The sequence below is a fragment of the Bombus affinis genome, chromosome 12 (assembly GCF_024516045.1).
Source record: "Bombus affinis isolate iyBomAffi1 chromosome 12, iyBomAffi1.2, whole genome shotgun sequence".
Lineage (NCBI taxonomy): Eukaryota > Metazoa > Arthropoda > Insecta > Hymenoptera > Apidae > Bombus > Bombus affinis.
This window is the reverse complement of record NC_066355.1, coordinates 2238131-2263240: the sequence shown is the minus strand read 5'-3', so window position 1 is coordinate 2263240 and position 25110 is coordinate 2238131. Positions and strand designations below refer to the sequence as shown.

At 36.6% G+C, this 25110-nt stretch overlaps 1 protein-coding gene across 4 annotated transcripts in view; it reads right to left on the bottom strand.

The window, feature by feature from the left end:
- The window catches only part of LOC126922423 (uncharacterized), a 242478-nt gene that overhangs the window by 34439 nt on the left and 182929 nt on the right, over window positions 1–25110 (bottom strand). Inside the window, exons 3-4 of one of the 4 annotated variants that reach the window (XR_007712730.1) lie at window positions 23431–23586; window positions 22182–22507 (exon numbers count right to left, since the gene is read on the bottom strand). The exons of 2 other annotated variants lie outside the window; for them this stretch is intronic. The gene's annotated coding sequence lies outside the window, so the exon portion shown is untranslated. Of the gene's footprint in view, window positions 1–22181; window positions 22508–23430; window positions 23587–25110 lie in introns of those variants that run through there. One more of the 4 variants, XR_007712728.1, reaches the window with a different exon arrangement.

Here is a 25110-nt window from a genome sequence, read left to right as displayed (position 1 = left end):
ATTCCTTTTCATTGGTAGTAAAATAATACGACAAACGCGAAACAGGATTATGATGCCATAAGCTCAATGGGGCGGTGCAGGAGTGTCCCGTTAGTAAATGTTAAATGAGTGTGTTACTGATAGGAACGCATACCCCGTGAATCGATAAGAGTTTGAACTTTATAAAAGATTGCTTGTTCGAGACTTTACGATTAACCGCGAGTGAAACGATATTCAATGAAAAAGTTGCCTGTGCGCGTAGGATGGGTGGTCTTATTTGCATGAAATAATTTAACGAAATATTTTATTTCGTCGTAGCACGCGTGGGTTATGTCGCGGCAAAGAACATTCAAAGAAAATTAGTACCGAGTTCTGATCGATAAATATTTCTTAATAAGATAAGTGAATGAAAGTAGGACGAAGGCAGATGATGAATTTTCTAAAATTTCAGGACTTATATTATAGTACATTTTCATACGTTTCATAGTAGGTATAGTGCGTACATTTTCAGCTTTAATTCCGTCAATACAAACATTTATTTTGATATTGAAATTCGAATCAAATTTTCCAACACAAAATCATTGAAATAATTTACTAACATTCAAATCGTGATACTCGATCTTCCTGCATTAAAACTCAAATAAGAAAGCTGTAGATTTCTATACAAATTTATATTCTTATCAATATCAGTAAATAAGATGAAATCTAGTAGATGGAAATAATTGCTGAAAATTATGACGAATACTCTGCTTTGGATATTTTATATACTTTACTATGTTATATATATGTGTGTTCTTTGCACGTTTCAATTTACTACGAATACGTGGAAATGCACATCCTATAAACAACATTAAAGCTGTAAAACACAATGAATACAAATATTACTCAACAACTCTATTATACAAAATATTCCACTTGGTATTTTCACAAACCACAAAGCATTTCGTTAAACTGAATCATATAGATATTAAACGTAAAATTCGTGCAAGTTTCTACCATTGTCGAGGGGCAGCTGCATCTCAGCGCGAGAAAAGCAAAGAGGAAATCAAGCTAGCCACGCGTTGACGGTAATGTGGCATCATACGTTCTGACAAACGCTTTCGGAGCCGCGTCAGTCGGCCAGATGAAACAGTACAGTGGTTTTATGGTTAATGCAGGCCACGCGTGTCTTATATCATAATAATGCAATGCAACAAGTCTTCGAAGCGGTTGCCTTGCTTCTACCAGTTCTGTTATATCTTAACACACACGCTCGCACACATCGAGCTCGCGGTCCGTGGCGAATTCTTAGATGAGATCATTTTCTTCGCGCGATGCACGCACGAGGGACGCAATCAGACTTTCCTCTTTAATGTGGCCCCGCCGTGCCACGCCGCTTCTTAGACGAGTTTCACGCTTTTCTGATACCGATCAGCGCGCCTTCGTTTCATGACAAGGGTGAAAGTTTATCGACGCGAACATTAGGAGATCGCGTGGGAATAGGCTAGAATCATCGCTTCCTATTAATTCTAGGTGGATACGGTTTGTTCGATGGGGTTGATGATGGAAAATGTGGATAATGGAAGTGGAATATAATGGAGAATTATTTGGGAGATGCTTAGACAGTGATTTTATTGTATTAGAATGTTAGATTGAATTATTTTGTAAAGTGTATGGGACGATGAGAAAACGAGAGATGGTTTAGATTAATTTAATATTGTTTCAAACACTTCTATAAGCCTTTCTTGCGTGCATATTCTATGTATCTTAAATATCGTATATATATATATAATATGCATGCAAGAATTTCACAGAATTCTTATAATAATTTTTTTGAAGAATAATAATTAAGAAAGAAATCTAGGCACAATTTCTCAATAATATACAAACTCAACGACAAATGCATAAACTAATAAATTCTACGTTTCCTTCAAAACACTTTCTATAATTATGAAACCTATCTTTTATATCTCATATCCCTCTGAAATCGGTAAACGATTCCGAAACAAAACCTCGAAATTTAAAGAGAAATATATGAACTATTAAATTCTCTTCTTCCTTTAAAACGTTCTTTATGATTATGAAACCCAACTTCTACGTATATGTATCTAATAACCCGCTTACCCATCAAAATCATTTTCCATGCCAACTTACAATAATGAACATAATCAACCCTATCTCTTCTCAATTTTCACTTCCATCCCAGAAACGATTTCCTTGCCAAGCAATTCTCTTAGGACAGAGTCCCAAAGACAGAAGAACCAAAAGCTAAAAAACGTTTTTAAAGGGCTCGTTTAACGTCTCCAGGATCCTCCGGAACACGGTCTTTTCTCCGGCCAATGCGTTATTTTTTTGTCGCTCGGTTGCGGCCAGACAAAGGCAACTCGACAACCGTAAAGGAAAAGAGAGATAGGAGAACTTTTACTCGCGTGGGCCCGGAGGCGAGGCGGCAGTTCGGTTTTTGGCCACGCAGAGGTAACCGGAGTGTGCCCCCATGGAGGCTTCAAGGGCCACCTGCCCTACCAGAGACCCCTTTTACGTCCACTTTATTAGCTATTATTATACGCGTGCTTTGGCTCCGGTTTCTCGCTCTTTTTCTCTCTGTCCAGCGTTCTGGTTCCGCCCGCGCCTGTTTAGAAATATTTCACCGAACGTTCCTTGCCTTGGCCCGACGACCAACGAGTTCGTTAATCCTACCGACGCGACGTAGCCTAAACAACGTGAACCCACGAAACTTCACGTGGAATCGTTCTGTGTCTCGCGATCGTGAGACTTTATGTTTTGGCGATGAAACATGATTATTTATTTTAGTCAAAGTTGAATTAACCGTAAAGTATGATTCCACAGTTCCTGTCGATCGTTTTAATACATTTAAGTTGTAATTGCAGATATTTCGCCAGAAGGCGATGTAATGTTGCACGGAAGAAGCGCGTTAGGTGTTTCAAACTTATGAAACAGTGTAATTTAAAAACTGCTTCTTCCCAAAGTGCGTTTGAGAACCTTATTCGGAGTTTCTATTTAATTGTGGAGTTGTGAGGTTACATAGCGGTCTTTGAAAAGAGAAATTCTTTCTTAAGCTTAAATTAATTTGGTTAAAGAAACTGAGTAAAAAAGTTGGCGTATAGTAATACGATGCTTTTTCAAACGAATTTTATCTATAGATTACGAAATATTAAGTATATTAAATATCTTCACAATCCAAGATAGAAATACATAGATTTGAACTTAACAGATCGACTGTTGCAATAATTCTTTTCGATTCCTTTCGTTTAGAATTATTTTATTCTTGAATAGAATGGCGATAAGGTTGTCCTAGTGTTACTGAATGTAACATTTCTTCCAAAAAAACGTCTTTTTTCACTATTTTTTACCATACGATTCACGCGGTCCGCATACTTGTATTTTCTCACTGTAAGTAATGCGATAAAGACGAAACAATTATCTCTAAAGACTAATTCGAAATTTAGTAAACCATATTAACCACAATCAAGTATGGAATTAAAGAAGACATTAAAAACAAGATGACTCATAAATTCCATGTAGAATTATTCAAACATCAAACAATTTCCAATCGTAAACGAGCTCCAAACGTAATTACAATTGTCCGAGAGAGGACAGAAAAATGATCTTTACGGGATTCCAAGACTTATTCCAGTTCTCTAATGCAGTTCAACAAGTTCAACCTCCTAATGCCACTAATCTTATCAACAGCTGCCGTTCCTATAAATTAACAGTCGGTCTAAATTACATAATTAGCTTCAAGTGGTGGCGATACCAGTCGCGGTAGAAAACTCAAAAATGGTTGCTACATAAATTTCAAATCCCGGTTGAGTGAAAGTCTAAGCCAAGAATGTTCACGAAATAATAATGGCCGCATAGTGTAACCTAGGGTCATTTATCTTTCCCTTCATCCGGTAGCGGTTGTTCGTTGCTCGCGAACCGGATTAATCGATATTCAAGACAATCTCATTCAGAGTTCGCCGGAGTATACGTAGACCGCGATAGAATCTCCAACACATCGACGGCAACTTTGGATTTTCGATGATGAGGCTTCACGGGCAATTATCTCGAACATGATTGCTCCCGATACTTTTTAAATACGTTCTAACGTTACATCGTTTGGATCGAGCACGATTTCCTACCTAGAAATTTTCAGTGTCTTATGAAACTAAATATCGCTCCATGAGAAGGAGGAAATGGATTAGACAGCTAGTATTTTGGCAATAAAGCTGGATGAAGGGATATAGAGGTTTTAATTAATTGGTAGTTTCAGTAGTTTGTGGTGTGGAAAAAGGAATTGTTGTCTTTATTCCAGCAAGGTTAATTGATAGTATATGAGTCTCTCAAAAGCTAAAATGATTAGATTTTTATCGATTTCTCAATTTCATTACAGAAGTATACGATATTATTAAATGCTAAAGTAAATTTAAAAAATTAAGTTAGGCAGATTATTACTTTTGTCTATATTTCAATTTATAGACGTGATCGATATATGTATGATGCTTTTGAATATATATATACTTTTGCCTTTTGCCTTCACTGAATAAACAAATATTGATAAAAGGAAACATATACTACTAGTTAAAAGTTTGGAATCAGAAAGTGTTAAATAAAAACTAAGAATCTAAAAAGAAGTTAAATTACAATACTTTTTAGTCAAATAAATTTGTCCAAGTAAAAGCAATTAAATTTTCTGCAACAAGTTAGGATTAACGGTTTAAAAATAAATTAATAAATAAATATAAAAACCTAAACGCTTCAAACGAATAAATTCAAGATAGTAAAATCTGGATTATGTGCCAATTAAATATTCAGGATTCGGATATATCTATGAATATATGAAAACTATATACATACTGCTATTCATATGTACGCATACACTACATAACAATATACTAAACTAGAAATATCTTCAAATAATCTACCACTTTCATTTCCCAGAGTATCAATGAAGAACCAACATCTTAATATTTAAAACTTGGATTGAAAAAGAAATTTATTCGAGTTTCATATTTCCCTGAATTTTCTAAGTAGTACTATTTTAATAAGTAGGAACTTGGATTATTTTCCATACCGTGGAAAAAGAAGACTGAATGATGTAACCAGTGGCACCGGCGCCAAATGGTAATAAACAGCGATTGACTATCGGCGAACGCGAAGGCGTGCAATTTGTCGCGGCTATCTGCGTCCTCGAGCTCGGCCCCTGTACGCGGTATAATCAATATTGGCAGCAACCAGTCTCTGATAAGGTTGCTGGTTCACCTACCCAGTGGCCCCACTTCCTTCGTTGAAGAAAGTACAAGAGAATGGACTACATCCGATAACACACGGTGCCTCTAGAGGAGGCCAAGGTTCTTCATCGTGCCATAACCATAACCTAAAACGGTAATCTTCTTTTGATGGACATAATCGATTAGAAATATCAAAGAGACCGAGAGACTTTTCCTTTTACGTTTCGAAATCCGATTCTACATCGATGTTTTATGTATTTGCACGTTTTATTCGATTTTTCGATATCTAGAATTAATATCAGATCTTTTCGTTATAATCATGTACAGGAAATAAAACAAGATGTTGGAATATAATAACAATTACGTTCCAAACGAGAATTGAACCAAGACTAGAATTATTTAAACGTTTAAAGGAGACGTTTTCTTCGGCCGAATATGTAACAATTCCACGTCACGTGTTAACGTAAAAACGTGAAATTAATATCCTCAAAATCAGAGAAACAAACCGAAGAAGTTCTTCTATGTCTGGTATACCTAATAATCCAATTACTACACATGAGAAAGAGCTAATATCTCCAAACTAGTAGAAACTGAAATGAAAGTAGAGAACGAAAGAATTTTCTTCAGTCGCCTACAACAATCCAGTCGCGTGTTATTAAAGACAAATATGACAAGAGCTTCAAAATACTGAAATTTATCTATGTGAATAGGGGTTGCAATTTTGCGTTATTTTTAATCCCGCGACATCTGTGTCGAATTAAGGATTTGGTTGTTAGATCTATATACACTTAATAAAGAAACAAATTGTATTTACTCAGATAATCATCTTGAACCATAGAGATCAAAATCGACTGCATAAAAACACAACCTAAGTATAAATTCAACTTATAACAGCTATTTTTTTAGAAAGCAAATTCTAATTGAAGAATTTATTATATCAACGTCATAATAATGATAAAAGAAATATACATATAGATTTACAAATATAAAATATATTTATATATGTATATGTATATGTATATGACTATATGTATATAAAAGGAATAGTTATAAGTAGCGTGTAACAAAATTTCTTTTGCTTAAACCAAGGATCACCATAATGTCGAAGCGTCATGACGTCAGGTCATCGGTTACACGCTACACGCTCGATTCTGCGAATCCCGAAATCCGCAATCATGACATTCGCCCTATCTCTTAAAATTTGTCGTACAAAAATATACATCCGCGACTCTTCGTCTTCTAACTTTTGGATGTCGAAAGAGATGGACCTTGGCACGTGTCGTTGCGACACATACAGTCCCGCAATCCTTACGGGATCTCGCGGCTTGTATTTAACATTGTATAGGATTAAGAAATGATGCGAGATTGCAAATTTTAATATTTAACAGGGAAAGACATTTTGATTTATTTACTTCTTTGCTAAAATCAGCAAAAAAGAAAAAACACTTGGTTTATTCTATTGATTCAATATGATATTTGAAGTACGTCACAATAATGTGACTGTGGATTTATGCAGAATTATATTAGGTCATCCCATAAGTTCGTGCCGACCTTTGTGTATACATTTCATATTTTAAAGAAAAACAAGAGAACTTTTATCGAGACGGAATAATGAAAAATGGGAAGAAGTTGTACAACGAGAGGGGGATTACATTTTTTCATGAAACTGAAAGGTATGTAAACGATCTTAACATATATAATCGCTCGAAAAACGGCACGAACTTATGGGATGACCTAATATTTTTATAAAGATCATAAAGAAATAGAACCTCGGCAGTTCTACTTATTAAATGTTACAAGAGGCGTTAAGTTCTACATATTATGCACATTCTATCTATTTTTGCACTTTCAAATTTCCTAATGATAACTAGAGAATGTATCTGGAAAAGTCCATCAGAAATAATAGAGTTTTCGAAAAGCATTGTAAAAGCGTACGAAACGAATGAGACAGTAAAATCGTAATTTACTAAAAAAGAAAAAGGAGCTTGATATGATCAGAACCTGCATCGCGAAGTGACTCGAGCTGGCAAACGTTACGAATCTGTAAATATATATCAGCCACTACATTCTCGCATGCCGGGCAACAATGACGTGATAAACTCGCGGGAATGCTTTTAAAAATACCTAGCCATTGGACCGCGAATATTTTCACGTAGCGATGCTTCGTTTTCGCGTGTCTAAAAGCGAGTCCGCGTTCCCATAAAAATAAAAGAAGTACAACGAGAAATAAGAGCGATTTATCGTTGGGACGCCATAACGTTGTACAAAGGAAGAAAGCGAATCGGCGAAATTTTTACCCTGAAGTATCCCATGGTACTTGACGCATACTTTGCATATCCCACTTTTCAAAGCAAACGCGCCACGACTGACTTCCCTGACTGAAAGCACGTGCGTGCCTGTCATGTTGTTCGCGCATACTCTTGCTGCCTCCAAGTCGTCGAGAGAAAGAGAGAGAGAGAGAAAAGGATTGCGAATACCGAGAACGGATGAGGAAAGGAAGATTTGAAAAGAACCTGATAATCGGAAATTTATTGATCGTTCTAGGTGTTCGCGAGATTCTGCATTGAATTAAAGGGTTGTCATGGTGGTTCTCGTGTTGTATAGCGTGTAAAAGGTATATGCCGATATTCGCTTCATGAGAATAAACGTTCTGCTTATTAATTTATATATTTTTCTATTATTAGCCCCAATTTTGTTGGTAGCAATTTGTTATAAATTATGATACCAAGAAGTATGATATTTGCGTGATAGAGTTTGTGATAGAATTTGGTACACAGAATGTTCGAAAAAAATTACGAAGTCCAAAGAATTCTAGCAAAGGTCTGTTAATGTATTTATTTCGGAATATATTCCAAGTACCTGTATAAAATTTCGGGGATTTAAATATTTTTTCGTCGCGATCTATGTTACGGCATATGAAATATCCAATTTTTGATAAGTTATATTTTACTGAATTTTAAAAAAGATACATACATACATAAAAGTTACAAAACTAGAATCTGCAGTCTAGTTATCTAAGCTTTTTCGCATTGTTACACATCATTTTATCCACAAAATTGATCTTATTTTTATCATTTTAACGAACTTAGCCGTGTTAAATCGATACATTGAAATAGGAAACACCCACTGTCTAAAACTAGACTTACCACACACTCACCAATCTGGTTACAGAAAATATTGAAATATCAACGTAGAACACCTACAAATCTATCGATTCACACTGCCCACTTTGCGTGTATCCATTGGAATCAGAACTCTGGCCATAAGGAACTCAAGAATCCGCGCGTTACCTCGCGCGTGGCCATATAAAGTGGCGTATCGAGCCGTGGTGTAAGAGTCGAGATCTAGCCGCGATATATCGACGAGGGAGGCGATTTCGCGTGGCCCGCACAGACGCGTGACAGTAAATGAAATATCTTGCGACAGGTTGGAGGCGCCACGCCTCTGAAAGCCGTTGCTTTTCAGAAAAATCGTGGCTGAGCAAAGGCCACTCGGCAGTGTTCGATTAAAAAGGGCGAGCGTGATACATCGAGAACGCCGTGGTATAATTTCTAGGGCAAAATGGACAAAATGACAAGGAGATCGCTTCTCCGTGGATTAATTGGCGCTTTCTTCGCTCGCGCCTGTATTTGCGAGCGATTTCGACTACGTTCAGCGGCGATAAAATACAAAATAAGCGTAAAAACCAACCAAATCGACCATATGGTAAATATTATTATTATATATTACAACAAATTCGAACGAGAACTGAAATATTTGAAACATTGAGTCGTTTTGATGTTGGACAATCTTTTAAAGAGTTAAAATGGAGCTTGGATAGAACTGTTTTATATGACTTCTCTGATTATATGTGTTTCTAACAATCACTTTGTCGGAAGTAGGTAAGTGTCCGGTGAGTCGTGGAAAGGAGTGCATATATATGTATTATACAAAACAATTTCGTATCTCATTAGCGCTGTTATGAGACGACTATCGTGACTATATTGATAAAGTTTAAAACGAATCTGAAAATGTATGTAAAAGTTACAAGATATTTATTGAAAGCATATAGTTCGCAAGGACTATTAAAATATTTGAACAGTCAATTTTCACTTTGTTAATAATCCACAAAACTTGAATAGACACCTTTTAGCGCTAATTGTACATTTAAAACTACTATTCATGCTGCACATTAACTTTTCACTATGTGTATTTTCGCAATAAGTGTCTCGTACTTTTTGTGTACATTTTCGGCTTGATTTCAAATTTTACCATTATAATCGTCATAGCTATGCTAATGCTAATGAAATTTCAGCAAGTTATAAATATACGTAAATAAAATTCTATTTCTAGTCTTTAATAGTTAATAACCCGATGCGACATTAAACAAATGAACAAAGAAAGAAAGAATTCTATTTTAATTTAATAATTAGAATTCATTAGAATCGGCACACCCGTGAGACGAAGCATAGACTAAAAAATTTCAAAACGGAGAGCGTACTAAATAGAATACAGAAACAACTTTAGCACGATGATCGTATTTAACAAATTCCGCGCAGAAATTTGTAGGCTACTTGGATTCTCAGAAATCTTGACGTGTTTATGTCGCGAAGTATTTCCAGGAAACCCGCCATCGTATACCTATTCGTATTTTCGTGCTCACATGCTGTTGTGGATTGTTTAATATATGAAATTATATCGTGTTTCATATTCCGTAGCATTACAAAATTTCTAACAATTAGGATATTTTTGTTCAATGCAACCTAACGAACTTATACACTTTACATCAGAATTATCAATTATTAATATATATATGTATATATATATATATATATATATATATATATATATATATATATATGCACATGTCTATTTGTAGTTAAAGTGGTATGATAATAATAAATAGTAAAAACAATACATACAGTTACTACAAAAAATATTTGTATACCATTGTACTTAGCATAGCGCTTATATACTAATTAACTAGATCTAAGTACATTAAATTTTGTATTATCTAGTAATGCTATTATACGATTATAAAAATTTCGTATTATGAAAATAGAACGTAAATCTGATTAAAAAAAAACGCTTTCTTAGAAAGTAAGGATATGTACAAATATTTTTTCTAGCTTCTGTATAATCGTGTGAAATATTAATATAATGTAAAGTGAATATTAATATAATTTTTAATGAATGTAAAAGTAAGGATTATGTAAGTCGTAATCTTGAGAAATTTAATAATTCCAGCATTAAAATCATACCATAGTATTATTATATTATAGTATAGTATAGTATAGTATAGTATTATAGTATATATTATTATAGTAAAGATTATCCCCAATTTAAAAAGTCCATTAAGAATTCTTCGTAATTTTATTTGTGTATATAAATAATTATCAAATATAGCTATTATAGTGTTTGGTTCACCCAATTAAATAAAATAATAATAATAAAAAGGCTTTCTTTGTAGAAAATTGTAGCACATGTTACAAAACTACGAAGTATAAAGAATTGTTACAATCACAAATGATATCAATACCGCGGAACAATCTGAAATGGAATATCGAGGATTGTAAGTACCTATTCGCATCGTTCGCTCCACATTTGGCTCGTGCTGTACATTGAGGCGTCGCGCGTCGCGTCGATGCAGATTACAGAGGCACAGCGAAGAAGGCGAACCACTTCAACCGGAGAATACTTAATGCGGCGCACCTTCAGTGGTACCTACTCGACTTAATCTTAACTGACGTTAAATCGGCGCCATGTCTTCTTCGAATACGATCGCGTTTATCCCGATGAAACTCTCGATACGTGGTCTCGCGTCGAGAAACCGAACCATGAAAAAATAACGTGTAAACGTATCTTATGGTACAAATTTTACAATAGAAAAAGAAAAAAGACGACTGATTTGTGAGAGAAAAGGCAGTAGAAGTCACGAGCATTAGCATATTCGAAAATTTACACTCGCCAGTTCAATATGACGGTCACTGGACGCAACGAACGGGAAAAAGTGGCAAATACGAACGAAACGACGCTAAAATTTATTGCGTGTTATGATTCGTGGAGCAACCATACGGACGTCTCACGACGAATGCTCCGCGTTCCTTAATAATTAGCGCCGCGAAATATGTAAACAATCGCAGGTACTTCGTATATATATACGCATACATACTAATTCACTTTATTTTATAATAGATTTCTATGTCTCATAAGCGATTACTAAATCAAACTTGTCAAAAACTTTTTCAAACGAGAGTTTGGAGTTCGACGTTCAGAAAAATCATCCTCTATCATAATACCCTTCTTTTAAGTCCGACATACGAAAAAGAAACAATATTTATATAGCGTATTTAAATTATTTTGTAAAACTATTCTTATATACCGATAAAATAATGATTATTTTCAAGATTGTTTGTTCTGAATTGTTCTTCGGTTTGTTATGATAGATATGGACTAAAAATCTTGATTCCTTTATTATATTGTCTTGATCCCATTTTGCGCATTATAACGGTTATTTTTGGAGAATAGATATTCCTAGAGAATAATGGATCGGAAGTTTTGAGATAGTACGATGTTGAAATCCATAGACTATGGAAAACATCGAGTCTCGTGTCGTAAGATAATTCACTTTAATGAGCACTAAATGATTGACGATGTAAAACTCAATATGCAAAACTCAATGTGCTCAATGCATTTGCTTTCGCATACATCGATGATAGATCCTCGTAAACCTTCGTCTTTCCTTACAATCGGACGATCATCTCTAAGAAATTCAACATTGAAGAACCTATCTCTAGAAACATTATCTCTTGACTGAAAACAAGAAAGGTATAATAAACTATAAATATCTTTTCAAGCCTATCAAAGAACAAAAAATTCGACACGAGACTTGAATACAGCTAAAATAAAATGCTAACATTCTAAAAGCTTCTCAATTAAATTAAGAATAAAGGAATAATACATTCGTGACAGCGATTTTTAGTTATCTGATTTAAAATATGAAAGTATCTCCATCGAATATCCATTTATTATTCGAACAGACGTGATTCTTCGATATTTGGAAAGAATCGCGTGTTAATTATCGATCGAGCTAAAAGTGCTGCACTGTTTTCTCTGACAAACGATATTTATAAAAACGATATAAAAGCAACGAATTCATCGAAATTCGGTATAATTTTTGCAAGTGGAATGCTTATCGAGCGTGCACGCGTCACAATGGCGACCCGCTCTCGTTTCTGTTCGGCCGTTTTAAAGGAAAGAGGAAACTGCAATCTTGGACCACGACAGGGTGCCGAGATAGAGGCAATCTGCAAACACGAATTGGCCATTTGGCGGGCGTGGCGTTGCGCATGAGCGTCGCATAATTTGCTTTGGATTCGTGACTGCACTTTTTTTCTCGTTTCTCTACCAACCCATCGTCGGCACGACTCCGTGCAACACATGCCGTCATCGTTTTCTTACAAATGCAAACTTACCATAGCGACCAGTACGTTTCAGCCAGACAAGAATGAGAAAAGAAATAAATATTCTTAAGGGAGGTGACTTTCTTAGCTTGGTAAGATCCGCTGGTATAATTTGATATATTGATTTTGGCAAATTATTGGTGGCAAATTGGTTTTTAAAGAAGCGTAGCTATGATAAGACGCTATATTGCGAAAAACAACAATCTCGTTAAATACGTGCAACTCTTAGAAACTTAAAATAAAGCTTGAAAAAATAGTTCTTCTTGGAACATCTTTAAAACATTGAGAAACAATCAAGAAATGTGTTTATAAAAATAATCTAGTAAAATCTGAAACAACTAAGATCTAAAAAAAATCTAAGGCATCCAACAATCTAAAAAATCTAAAATACTAAATAATTTAAGAAACTTAAAAAATGTGAAACAATTTTGAAAGATCCGACGATCTTTGGAAATTCTGAAACATTTAAAAGATCTAAAGCGTGTAGAAATTTCAAGAAGCAGAGGAATCCATAGAAGGATTAATAACAAGGATTAATTTATTTTCTAAAAGATCTTTTAATCGCACTCTTAACGATGATATTAGTATTAAAAGAGAAGATATAGCACTATAAATGTTTTAGTTGTAACAAAATAAAAGGACTCCGACTGCGCCTTCGTTCAAAAATTCTAAGGCTGCACACGTGTCTGCGTTGCAGCTCGCATATAAGGGAACGCGAAAACAGGGCCGCGGGGCCTCTTAAAACTGCCTTAACTTTTGAGACTGGCAATTATACTGGTATTTACTGCCACAGCCTCTCCCGAAACGCCATTGTGCTCGCGCCAACATTTGCATCCCTTGTAAGCGCGACTGTCGATTGTTTTAATGGCCGCTCCCGCAGGCCTTAGCCCATAAACTTCATTGTTTAGGCACGCCTTTTTAGGCACACAACCGCGACGTTAGAATCGCATAACGAGGAAGGATGTATGGGCCTATGTTAGAATTCAACAACATTCCATTTTACGTGACAGCGGAATCTTTTCTTTAAACACCGATGGTAGTCCGAAAGAAATTCAGAGGAATATTTACATAAAATTAAATAAGAATAAGATATCTTTCAATTAAAATTTAGAAGCTTATAATATTTCACAGGTATTTTTACAAGATTGCAAATATGTTCGCAGAATGATATAATTAGAGATTGTATAACTGTGATATACATATACAGTTTTGCCTCGAAATAAGAGGCACGTTCTTCATAATCCTGTAAGTTATTTGAATTATTTTTCTTTATCTTCCGTCAAAAATGTTGTCAGTGTCTCGAAAAATGAAAAGCAAAATTCCTACATACTATTACAAGAAATATTCAATTTCGATCGAGCACAAAACACGAAAATTTACAGAATAGCATCTAATTCGAACGAATAATCAAATCCTACTTCATTACTCATGCAACGGATAAGTCCTCCCTTGAGATTCTTCAAATCTACCTAACATCTGCGTCAAAACACCGATACCTCCGGGCTCCGAGAAAAATGATCGAGCTCTCCGTCATTTGTCAAAAAGAAGGTGCACGCTGGCTCCACAAATTCATTCTTTCAATTGACGAAACAAAATTCGTGATCAATCCTGTGGTCCGTTCAATTTTTCTCTGGAACAAGCTAAGATCGAACATCCTGCAGCTTTACGAAAACGAGGCTTGTGGCCCTAGAAATGGAAATTCGAGGGTGTGTCTCTCGGGTCGTCGCGTTTGGGATATAAATTCCTGCACAGGACTCCTGAAGGCGCGTGGAGAGCTCACAGTGGTCCCCTTTCGACCACCCTGCTGCGAGAAGTCACGGGACTTCGCGTGACGAATTTCAATTCGTTACCGTCGCCACGATCATCGACGTTCCTCGCGACGCTGGCATTAATTTCAAGCTGCGGTACATATCGCATTAATCATGAGCGCGCGGCCAAATATTATTACAAATCGCGGGGAGAAATCGACCAACGGGTCGAAGGAAACGGGTATCGCGCGAAACGAAGATCGAGTCTCGTTCGATAATTACGGACCGGGTGGGCTATCACGTGGTATCGCTCGTAAAATATCGTCCAATTATAATATTCATTTGCATCCGGGCCTTAATTAAATTACAGCGAGCCAAGGTTGCTTTTATAAGGTGTATAGTTAGGATAGAGGCGCCAATCGTTGCTCCAGGATCAACGGTCAAATTAAATAGAGCAATTAAATAGCCAGGCCCGGCCAGAGGCTGCTAATTATCCGAGACTTTTAAAACAGAGGATCTCGGGGTATAATCAAAGCGATTTAGGAAGGGACCAACGCGACGGGGTGCCAGCCGCCCCCCCGTTGAGATAGCTCTGGCCACTCGTGCAACTCGAAAACCCGTGCTGAGCACCATAAACCCCCTTTTCTTTTTGAAGAACGTGTGCAACCACCACTGACTGCGATTCACCTGCCAGTTTGAGAACCGGATGTATAGGATCGATAGAGACGAACCGTCGATTCTTCGTGAAACCGGCGAGAAAAATGCCACCGAAACTGACGAATCTAACGAGTATAATCTCCGCGCGTCCTGTCGCGTCGGTTTGATCGATCGCCTGGTGCCTTGGACAACATCCTTATCTGCCCCTGGGGAGAGAGAAAAGGGAGCTCGTTCTTTTGGACGATCGTTAAGCTAAGCTTTGAACCGTAAATGTTGATAGGGAAGCGGTTGTGCATCAAGTTTTTCGGACGATGCTGTTTGGCATTTTAGTGATACCAGCAGTTGATGGAATTTTTTGGGTCCATCAACTTTTTGAGTGGATCAACTTTAATAGTGGACTTATTACAGTGGTTAAAATAACAAGATTTTTTGGATGCGAACATTATGGTCGTAAATGGAAATTTCAAGGATTTCTTTGGTCACTTGCATCTAAATCCATGTATGAAGGTTAAACACATTAAAGCATGTACTTCCAACGCTATAATAAATTATTGTGTATTGTCTTACATTTTGAAGTTTTTGCTGAGTTGTTTGTTATTATAGCTTAGTCTTATTCATATCCATCCACTAATCGAATATAAAAGTGTATTTATAATATAAAATATACGAAGAATAGAATATACGACGTACACAGTGTGACGATCAAGTATCAACTAGTTGATCTCGATCGAACAGTGGCATATCTTTCCGAAAAAATTAAAAAGTAGACTTGACCATGTGAACTCAAAATACAGTGGCTGTAAAAATTATTTGCACACCATTGTATTTATTATTTCATTTAATACCAACTAGACCCTGGTAAATCTATTAAATTTCGTATCATTAATAGTACTTTCATAGGACTAGAAAAATTCGATACTATCGTAGTGAAATATAGAAGACGATGAAAGAATACTACATTGAAAAATAATGGCACGTGAAAATACTTTTTGTAGCTACTGTATTTCTTTCGAACAGTTCTATCACACTCTTCGTACCCTCTAAGTTATTTTTTCAAACTCTTAACCAATACGTGGATATTTTCACGAGAAGAATTTTTATCGATATCGAACTAATGGAATGACTAGCTCAATCATATCCTAATAGGACAAAAAATGTTAAAATGTAAATCAATCATTTTTCTCACTCTTTTCGAAATCTTAAACGAACATTTGGAAAAAATGGAAAAGGAAGGAACAACTTCCAAAAGAAAAAGAATCTTTCTCCTGAATCCCTTGAACAGGTTCGATAAAGCGGAACTTAAAAATCCGTTCTCGAGGAGTCGCTCGCGATCCGACAAAAAAAGTAAGATCATATTTCTCCATGGCGCTCATTAACACGAAGCTCTCTGATGAGGTGTTCTGTCCGAACACGGTGATGCATTGTCTCGAGAATTAGTTGGTAGGCGCACGCTCACGAAATCGAACGCGGTCACCCCTGCGGATCTCTCTTCCCTTTCATTTTCTATACAGAGGAGACGCCTGCAGTCGATCACTTTAATCGATTTCGCCTGGCGCAAGAACCGAACGGGTCGTTAGATCGGCTTGATGAATGGCTGAATTATCGGCACGGAACCGCCAATGAATATCGTTAATGAGGGTGGCACGTCTTGGGGGAGGTCGCATAAATTTATCCCTCCCCCTCCATCATCCCCTTCTCGCCCAGGCTTCTCGACGAAATTTAATTATTCGCCTGCTCTCTCTAGGCTGTTTTTTCTTTCCTTCGATGCGAAAGGAATGATCGATGCGTCCAGCTTCGGTTCCGATGGCCTGCAGGCTTCTTTATTCGCACTGGCACGTCGCTTTCTCTGTGTGCTAAGCTCCTTCAGAGAGCTCTCGTTTTTATCTCGGACGGGATTTAATTCACTTTTGATTGAATTGTTATGTGTGACGAGAATTAAATCGTTGAAGGGACGGAGAAGAGGTGATGTATCTATATGAGAGGGTAGAGAGATAATTTCTTAGAAATAATTCTGTTCTAAATTCATTTAAAAGTTTATGCGACGATAAAAATCTGGACATAGTAATTTTTCAAATTGTAGTCATTCGAAAAAGGAGCTCGAAGTATCAATTTAATTTATGATCAATTATTAAGATAACAGGCGAAAACCCATTGCCACGATTAATAATAAACGAGATCAAAGCACAATTATCAGGTGAGTAGCATTAGCGGTTGCTCTATCTGTAATTAGACTGGAGGTCACGAGGATAGAAAAGAAAAAGGAAAACAAAAAAAAGGTAAACAAAAATAAAGTAGTTACGTAAGAGAAAAGAAAGTCTGATGTTAACATATTTGATTCTCGATTTTGATATTTAATATCTTGCGTATGTTTTAGTAAAATAAATGACGGTCGCTTCTACTAATTTGGAGTTGAACGAAGTCAAATCTTCGCACCCTTAAATCTCTCAAAAGTGCATAAACATCTACATACGATTAGCAATCCATGCACTTGATACCATACCACCCACGGTACCTACAGACCACAAGACGAAAATCTGGCGAAATATCACACTTCCGAGAACCTTGTCCCAATTAACGGCCACGTATCCCGATCTCCATTGGTCGAGAAATCTCACGAGTCAAGACGTTTTCTAATTAAGCCTCATTGTTCCACGATCCGCGCGAAACAAAGAACGTTCGTAAGTCGAGGTGGGCCGCGTAATCAAGCGTGAAAATAAGACAATAGAGAGAAAAAGCAGCCGTGTGTCGGTCGCTTTCGTCTGTGAAACTAACGCTTCTTTTTTTCCCTTTCTCCTTTTACGATTCGTCGGGGTGGCGGAACAGAAGTTACAAGACTCGGGTAATCGGCGCTGAAACGCTATTTAACGAGGCCGATATTAACCAAAGCCGATCGTGCGTAACCGGAACGCCGAGACAATGGAAACTACGAGAATCTAAGACAATGCAGGTGCCCGAAAACGGGCGGTCCATGATGAATGGATGACCAGGTTCCTCGTTTCTAGGGACGCTTTTGAAGAAATGTGTAAAGAGGAAGGCGTTACCGCGCGATTAGAGCCGAAATTGATCCTCCATCATTGCACCTGCCACGCGTGTAGGATGGATAAAGTGATCGATATTATGTGAATTCGTAGAGATGATTGAAAAGGATGTGGTGCGGCGTTAATAGGAGTTAAAAATGACGAGAGTCTTAAATGTAGGAAGAAAAATTTGGTTTGGGACGATTACGAGTGTGTCAAGCATCAAGTCTCCACTCTTCGAGTCTCTTAAAGTTCCCAGCCTTTACGCATTGCGCATTAAAATACTACAAGAATTTTTCATTTATTCAAAATAAAAAATTCACCACAATTACAGAACATTATTAATTTATTAAAATAATTGAATAACAAAAAATGAAAAATAAAGAGGATATAGTTACGAAAAGAGAAAAGGCAGGTGCCTAGATCAGGATAAAAAATTCATCACCGTTATAGGAACATTATCGAACTTATTAAAATTTCCAACAATCGAAAATGGAGTGAGAAGAATAAGGAAGATATTGATACGAAACAAGGAGAAGGGAGATTTCCTAATCCAGGATAAAAAATCTATCACCATTATAGAACATTATCAACCTCATTAAAATATCGAATAATCAAAAATGGAGGCTAAGGATCTACGAAAGAAAAGAAAGGAGGTTTCCTAGTTCAGACGCAGCGGGATATTCGATCGCTCGGCTGGATAAAAAAGTGGTCCAAGTCTCTCTTCCTCTCTCTCTCTCTCCTTTTTTCCTCTGCAGGTTAAGACCAAAGGGTCCGAAAATAGCCCATTTAATCCATGGGACTCCTCCTACTCGGCGCTATTAGCCTTTTGCATTTTTCCCCTATGAATTCATCTCCGAAAATTAACAACCCAATTAAAGCAGCTATTAACGTCTCGGTATCTCATTAAACCAGGATCGTTTGCAACTTTTAATGGAAGGGGGCACCCGGTTTTTGTGGAAACTCACAAACGAAACGAAGCAGTTCGAAACGAATTCTCATTAGAGGTAGTCCAAGCTTTATGATACGTTCTTATCGCTGTTATAGAATCGAGAACATAGCCCTGAGTCTCGAACACTGTAATTGATGCGAGTATGAACTCGATATCGCGGGTCACGCGTGCATACACGTGGTTATCACGTTTTAATGGTCATTAATATAACTTCATGCAACACTCACGCTAATCTCCATCAGGTGCCTTCCGAGAAGAAAGAAAAAGACCCGACTGGATTGGGGTTAGCTCTATTTATTGGATGCAACATAGTCACACTATCGCTTATTTTCATAAAATTCTTTTAATTATGAGAAATCTAATAGATACTTTAACGATTTGAAGAAATTCAAACAAAATCTACTTGATATTCGTTGCTAAAGGGAATAAAAAGTTCCTGAAAAAAGAATTTTATAGAATATTAAATTGAATATTTTAAGGATTTGAAGAAATTCAAGGGAAATTTACTTGAAGGTATTCATTCCTGAAAAAAATACAATGTTTCTCTAAAAAAAATTTAATAGAAATTAAAATCTGTTTTGAAATTCTACGAATTTTCCCAATAATTTGATATTTTATACGTACGTACGTGCATATTGCACTACGTAGCTCTATCGTTAAAAAACCTTGAAAAAGAAAGAACACCGAAGAATCGTGTCTGTAGCGAGCGTTTGTGGTCACTGATTTCACCCTGAAATTCTTAAGGTCACGACAACGATTGAAAAAGAAGGCACCGCGGTCGTTCCACAAAATTTAACGCTAAATATTTCGTAATTAATAACGCCGACTCCACCGGTGGGAACCGGAGATTGCGGTTTGGTACTCTTGCTCTACCCATCGTCCGCAAACAGTTCTATATCAGAGATTTTCTGGAGTCGAGCTCGTTCGATCGTAAAACCGCGAACGACCCCTTTCTTTCTCCGCTATTTCATTTCTTACTCCTCCGTTACCCGCCATCGTCCTCCGCCTTCGCCGACAACCGAAGAAACTTCATGCTTCCTCAAATGTGAAATCGACGATTTGAGACGTTTACGAGTCGTTCGATCGTGAACGCGTGAACCAGTGGAACGAATCTCGATGTTGCTTCAAATGGGACGTTTTTGCCAAGATTGTACAATGTTCCGCGATTCGTGAACAGACATTTGGGTATCTGTGGGTTCTGCGGTGATACTGAAAAAGAAACAAACATGTTGAGAAGTAATGCTTATACAGAAATTAGTAATTTATGTTACTAAATTTAATTTTTCACTGCTCTTGTATAAAATATGGCTGTTCTATAAAAAAGCAAAGATATAATTGGCTATCCACTCATTCTCGCCTTTGATCTTTAATTATTACGTGTTATGCAAATTTTATCCTCCACATGAGATTCATTTAGCTCTTAATAATCAAAAACTACGTAAAAATCGGTTTTTCTCATAATACGTTGCTCATATAGGTATTGTTAAGTTATTATGCATAATATATGTATTATATATTGTTAAGTTATTATGTATTAAGGTATGTATAATGTGTATTATCTAATACATATTGTGTATTATGTATATGGTCATTGTGGTACTAACGCTAATAACGGCGAGGTAGATATGATCCTAAACAAATACATAAATAAATAAAAGATGTCTTTTATTATTATTCCACGGGGGATAACAACATCAATATTTTCGAAATATTCGAGAGACTAGCAAAAATACCTACATACATATTTAACTTCAAACCAAAATAATACAGTATTAGTTAGCAGATTATAGAATTTTTAAATTACGTACTCCTGTACAAATTTCTAATTTTACTGAATTTTAAGGTTACTCTTCCCTGAATTTCATTTTTACTCAATCAATTAGAATATTCCAACTTCGACACAAAAACCAATGAGAATATTTTAATCTTTTCCTATAAAACAAACAACACAAATTACCTTCGACAAATCTCCTCGAAATATCATTGATATAATACATCATATTTCACGCGATAAATTATCAGCGAATAAGTCCGCCGCCGCGATTGCACAACGATTTACCTGTAATCGCAGCGCACCTTCGCTTTGAAGCAACGATAAATCAAACCTACTAATCAGTGTCGCGGATACCTGCAACGAATTCCCATTAAATAGCGTTTATGGGCGTCGTCCATTGGACAATTAGCGGTAGTCATTAAGAGATACCTTAACTACAGAATCGCGTTGCATGGCTGTCGTTTTTTCCACGCGAAAGGCGTGAAACGCGTTGCTAATGGGTAGCTAGAAGTCGGGACGAATAATCAGTCATCCGTGAGATACATCGTGGTTCTGATAGATATACGCTTGGCATAGTCCACGCGAGAATTATGTGACCAATATTATGCTTATCGACTAAATATCATTATTAAAGCAGGGTATTTCCATGTGTGGAAGCGCCATTTTTAAGACGAACATTCGGGGCAAAAGGTTATTTGAAATATGAAAATTGGAAATTGGAAATGAGATTGAAAAAAGGAAAAAGGAATTCTTTATTAATCTCTAACACTAAAATTGCTAACCCATTCGAGATCACTGGTACCAGATGTTTTACCTCCGCAATTTAAACACGACTACAAACATGTATTTATTCATGCACGTATATATTAATGTTTACTTTTATCGCGACAGGGATATGATTACATATATTTATTTATTTTCGTCATACTTGGGGACACGTATTAAACAGGGGTAGTTCTAGTGCGAAATGCATAGTATTGTATAGTATCCATAGCTCATAGTCATTTAAACGTTGCACATTTTGTTTTGAATGCTTTGCTTCACTTTTACTCCAGAAATGAAGATTTGTTGCTACTGTTAAGTCACAAGTATGATTCTTTAGTGAAATAATAAACACAGCTTCCATTACACTATTGTGCCTGAAATCTAAATTATTCAAGCAAATGTTCGACTTTGGAAGTCGCTCGAATAATTATTGCCCGCGGCAATGTGTCTGCCTACATTCATTGCTTTATATATTCGAATTTACTCATAATTCATATTATCGGTAAAGTATCGGTGTAAATCAATAAATATAAAATCTGGCCATGAATAAACTACTTTTGGTTTCATAATCTACATGTACTATTATTTTAATATCTTATTTTAATATCTTTAATATCTTATTTTAATATCTATGCGGCCTCCGAACAGAAATACATCCTTAAATAAATTATTCATCGCAGCGACACGCTTTCGAGCTCACCATGTGGTTTGTCATTAACTAGAATTTTGACACGTTTCGTCTATTTTTTACATGTATATGCGAAACTCAACAGCTAGTTACACCTGAGATCTGCCGATTCCGATGTCCATACTTATCGGTACCACAGACGTTTGCTAGGAACTGAAGCCATTCATGGTACCCTGATTTCGAGGAACCACGCCGCTAGTTATCGTTCCGTCACTTCGATTCTCGTCATCGACTGATGACTGTTCAAGCAGGATTATCGACCGATCGTGCGAATTCTAGACGTTTCAAAATAACTACTTTAGCGGTTATCAGAATAATTGTGAAATACAGTTACTCGCAATAATATTCGAACAGAATATTATCTCTGTACTTGTTGCTAGGGAAGATAATTTAAATAAGAAGGGACGATTTAAATATGGTGTTGCTTACTCTGCGAAAATATGGACCATTTATTATGAATCAACAATCTCTTCTTGATAATAACATTTAATTATACAATAGATTTTTATCAAAGAATTGTCATAAAACTTTCATTTCCACGTCGCGTTAATATTTGGACGTTGTTTACGCTCTACGATACAGTAATTTTTAAAAACAATTCCATCAGCGAAATAGATTTATTTTGCATACTTAACGTAAGAAGAAATTAACACCGATATATAATATAAAGGTGATATAATAAAAGTTAGCGTATATAAAAATTACGCAATTATTATTACTAATTGTAGCAGATGTTATTAAAACACACAGAGAAGAGGACCGAATCGAATTAAGAAACAAAGAGAGCAACCTATTTTTTGTTAAAGATATGTTGTATAATTAAATATATAGATATTAAATATAGTTATTATTAAGAAGAAATTGTTTACGTATTTTTGAGGTACACTAAAGTATAAGCAACACGCCTCTTATACGAACCAATAAATACGGAGATATTAATGTAACTTGCAATTTGTCGTATCACAACTTCTACCAGCCGATTTAAATTGTATCCGCACAATTCAAGGCTTCGAAGTTATTAAAAAAACGAATTACATGCAAGTTGCAAAAGTGTCGCGAAAGGAAAAAGAGGTTCCGATACAATTACTCCGATGATTAACCAAAGGATCAATTAATTTTTTCCCGTTTATCCTAACGGAACCGTAATCGCATCGATCCATCATATTTCAATTGAACCACGAATTAATATGTCACTTACCAGGCAGAAGGCGAATCGAGCCCCGTTTCTGGCTCGCTGTTAACCCGTTAAGTCGTTAAATAATCAGTCGACAACACGCGAGGAACCAGATCACAGTTGATGTTACACAAGTCAACGTACGAGTTGATAGTTGCATTCTCTTCCAGTTGTACGCACCTGCAGACACAATACTATTTATTCTATACAGAGGCTCACGAAAATACAGTAGATAGAGTACAGTAAGTACAGTATCTTCCATATATTAGGTTGTCCGGAAAATGTCTTTCTTTTACAGACATTTCTTTTACAACGACGCATCTTTATACAAACATGAAACCTAATCAGTCGAACGTTGTAATCTTTATCTTGATAGAACAAAATGGATTATACGTAACTCGATAAAATAATATAAAACGGAAAATGTTGTGCATCCATTATTTCCTTATAAAACAAAAGAAACTTTTCGGGTAACCTAGTAGATACTAATTAATAGGGAGATAAAAATTGTCCAATAATGAAACTTTCTGATAATAGAATAATCATTTTTGTGATATAAAATTTCATCTGTTCAGATAAATATCAAGGAAATTGTTAGTTTGTTTTACTTCTAAAATAATCTTAATCATCACCCTCCTCCTTTCAATCATTCATGCTGCAATTTTTTCCTATTCTAAAATTCCTAGAAACATCGAGGATATTGAGAAAATATAGAAATGTGCCAAGATTTTTAAACAAACACAAATTTACAGAAAATCGCGTCGAAATTCCGCAGGAAGAATAAGAAACTTTTATATAAAAAATGTGTCTGCCAATAACGAAGCACACGTTTTTGTAGCCAAAAACACCTCTTCACGGTATGAAAGTGTTAAAAGTCTGGCCACGATTTCGGCAAGGAAACGGATTTCGTAGCGAGAGAGGCGCGAGGCGACGCGCTCGACGCGGCTCGTTACCATTCGGGTTAATTGGCCGGCAGTGGTTGAGCCCGAGTGGGTGCAGCCGTGGTTATGCCCACACAAGCACGCCGCTAACGTAGCCTGTTGTGCCCGGTGTTGTTGCACTCGCGACTGCCTCGAACGTGCTGCAATTATTCGCCGCAGTTTCGCGTTCCGCTTAAGTGTCACGGTGACGCGCTCCGGCTATGCCCTCCAAACGCCCGATGCATTCAGGCCTCGCTCGTTACCTCCACCTTTCCTCCCCCTTTTCTCCCTCTTCTCCTCCCTCTTCGTTCTTCCACGCTTCTTTCCTGTCTTCCTTTCTTTTTTTTTCGTTCGTTTCAACGAAGAACGAAAGCACGTTGACTGGTTCGAAAATCGGCAGGGCATTACGCTTCTTTCGTCTCTTTCTTATTTCGTGCTGCTTTGCTAGCTCCTTTGCATAACCACGTCGAACAAAGGAGTCACTCGAGCGACCAGTTCACAGTCGAAAATTTTTGGAGTCGGCGATTCTTTCCACCGTGACGAAAAAAACAACAGGGGGAAAGGAAACGGATCCTGCGCCGCTTTTGAGAAACGACGCTCGTCGGCAACGCTATTACGTGATCAACGCTCGTGATTCTTCGCCGCGATGCGCACCGATCATCGAGCCAGATACTCGCATAACGCGCCGCTACCGGATGCAGCTGGCGCTCACACGTGAAATTTGCTCGATCTTAGATTTTGGGAATTCTTGGAAATTTTTGTCTTTTACTATCGGAATTAATTC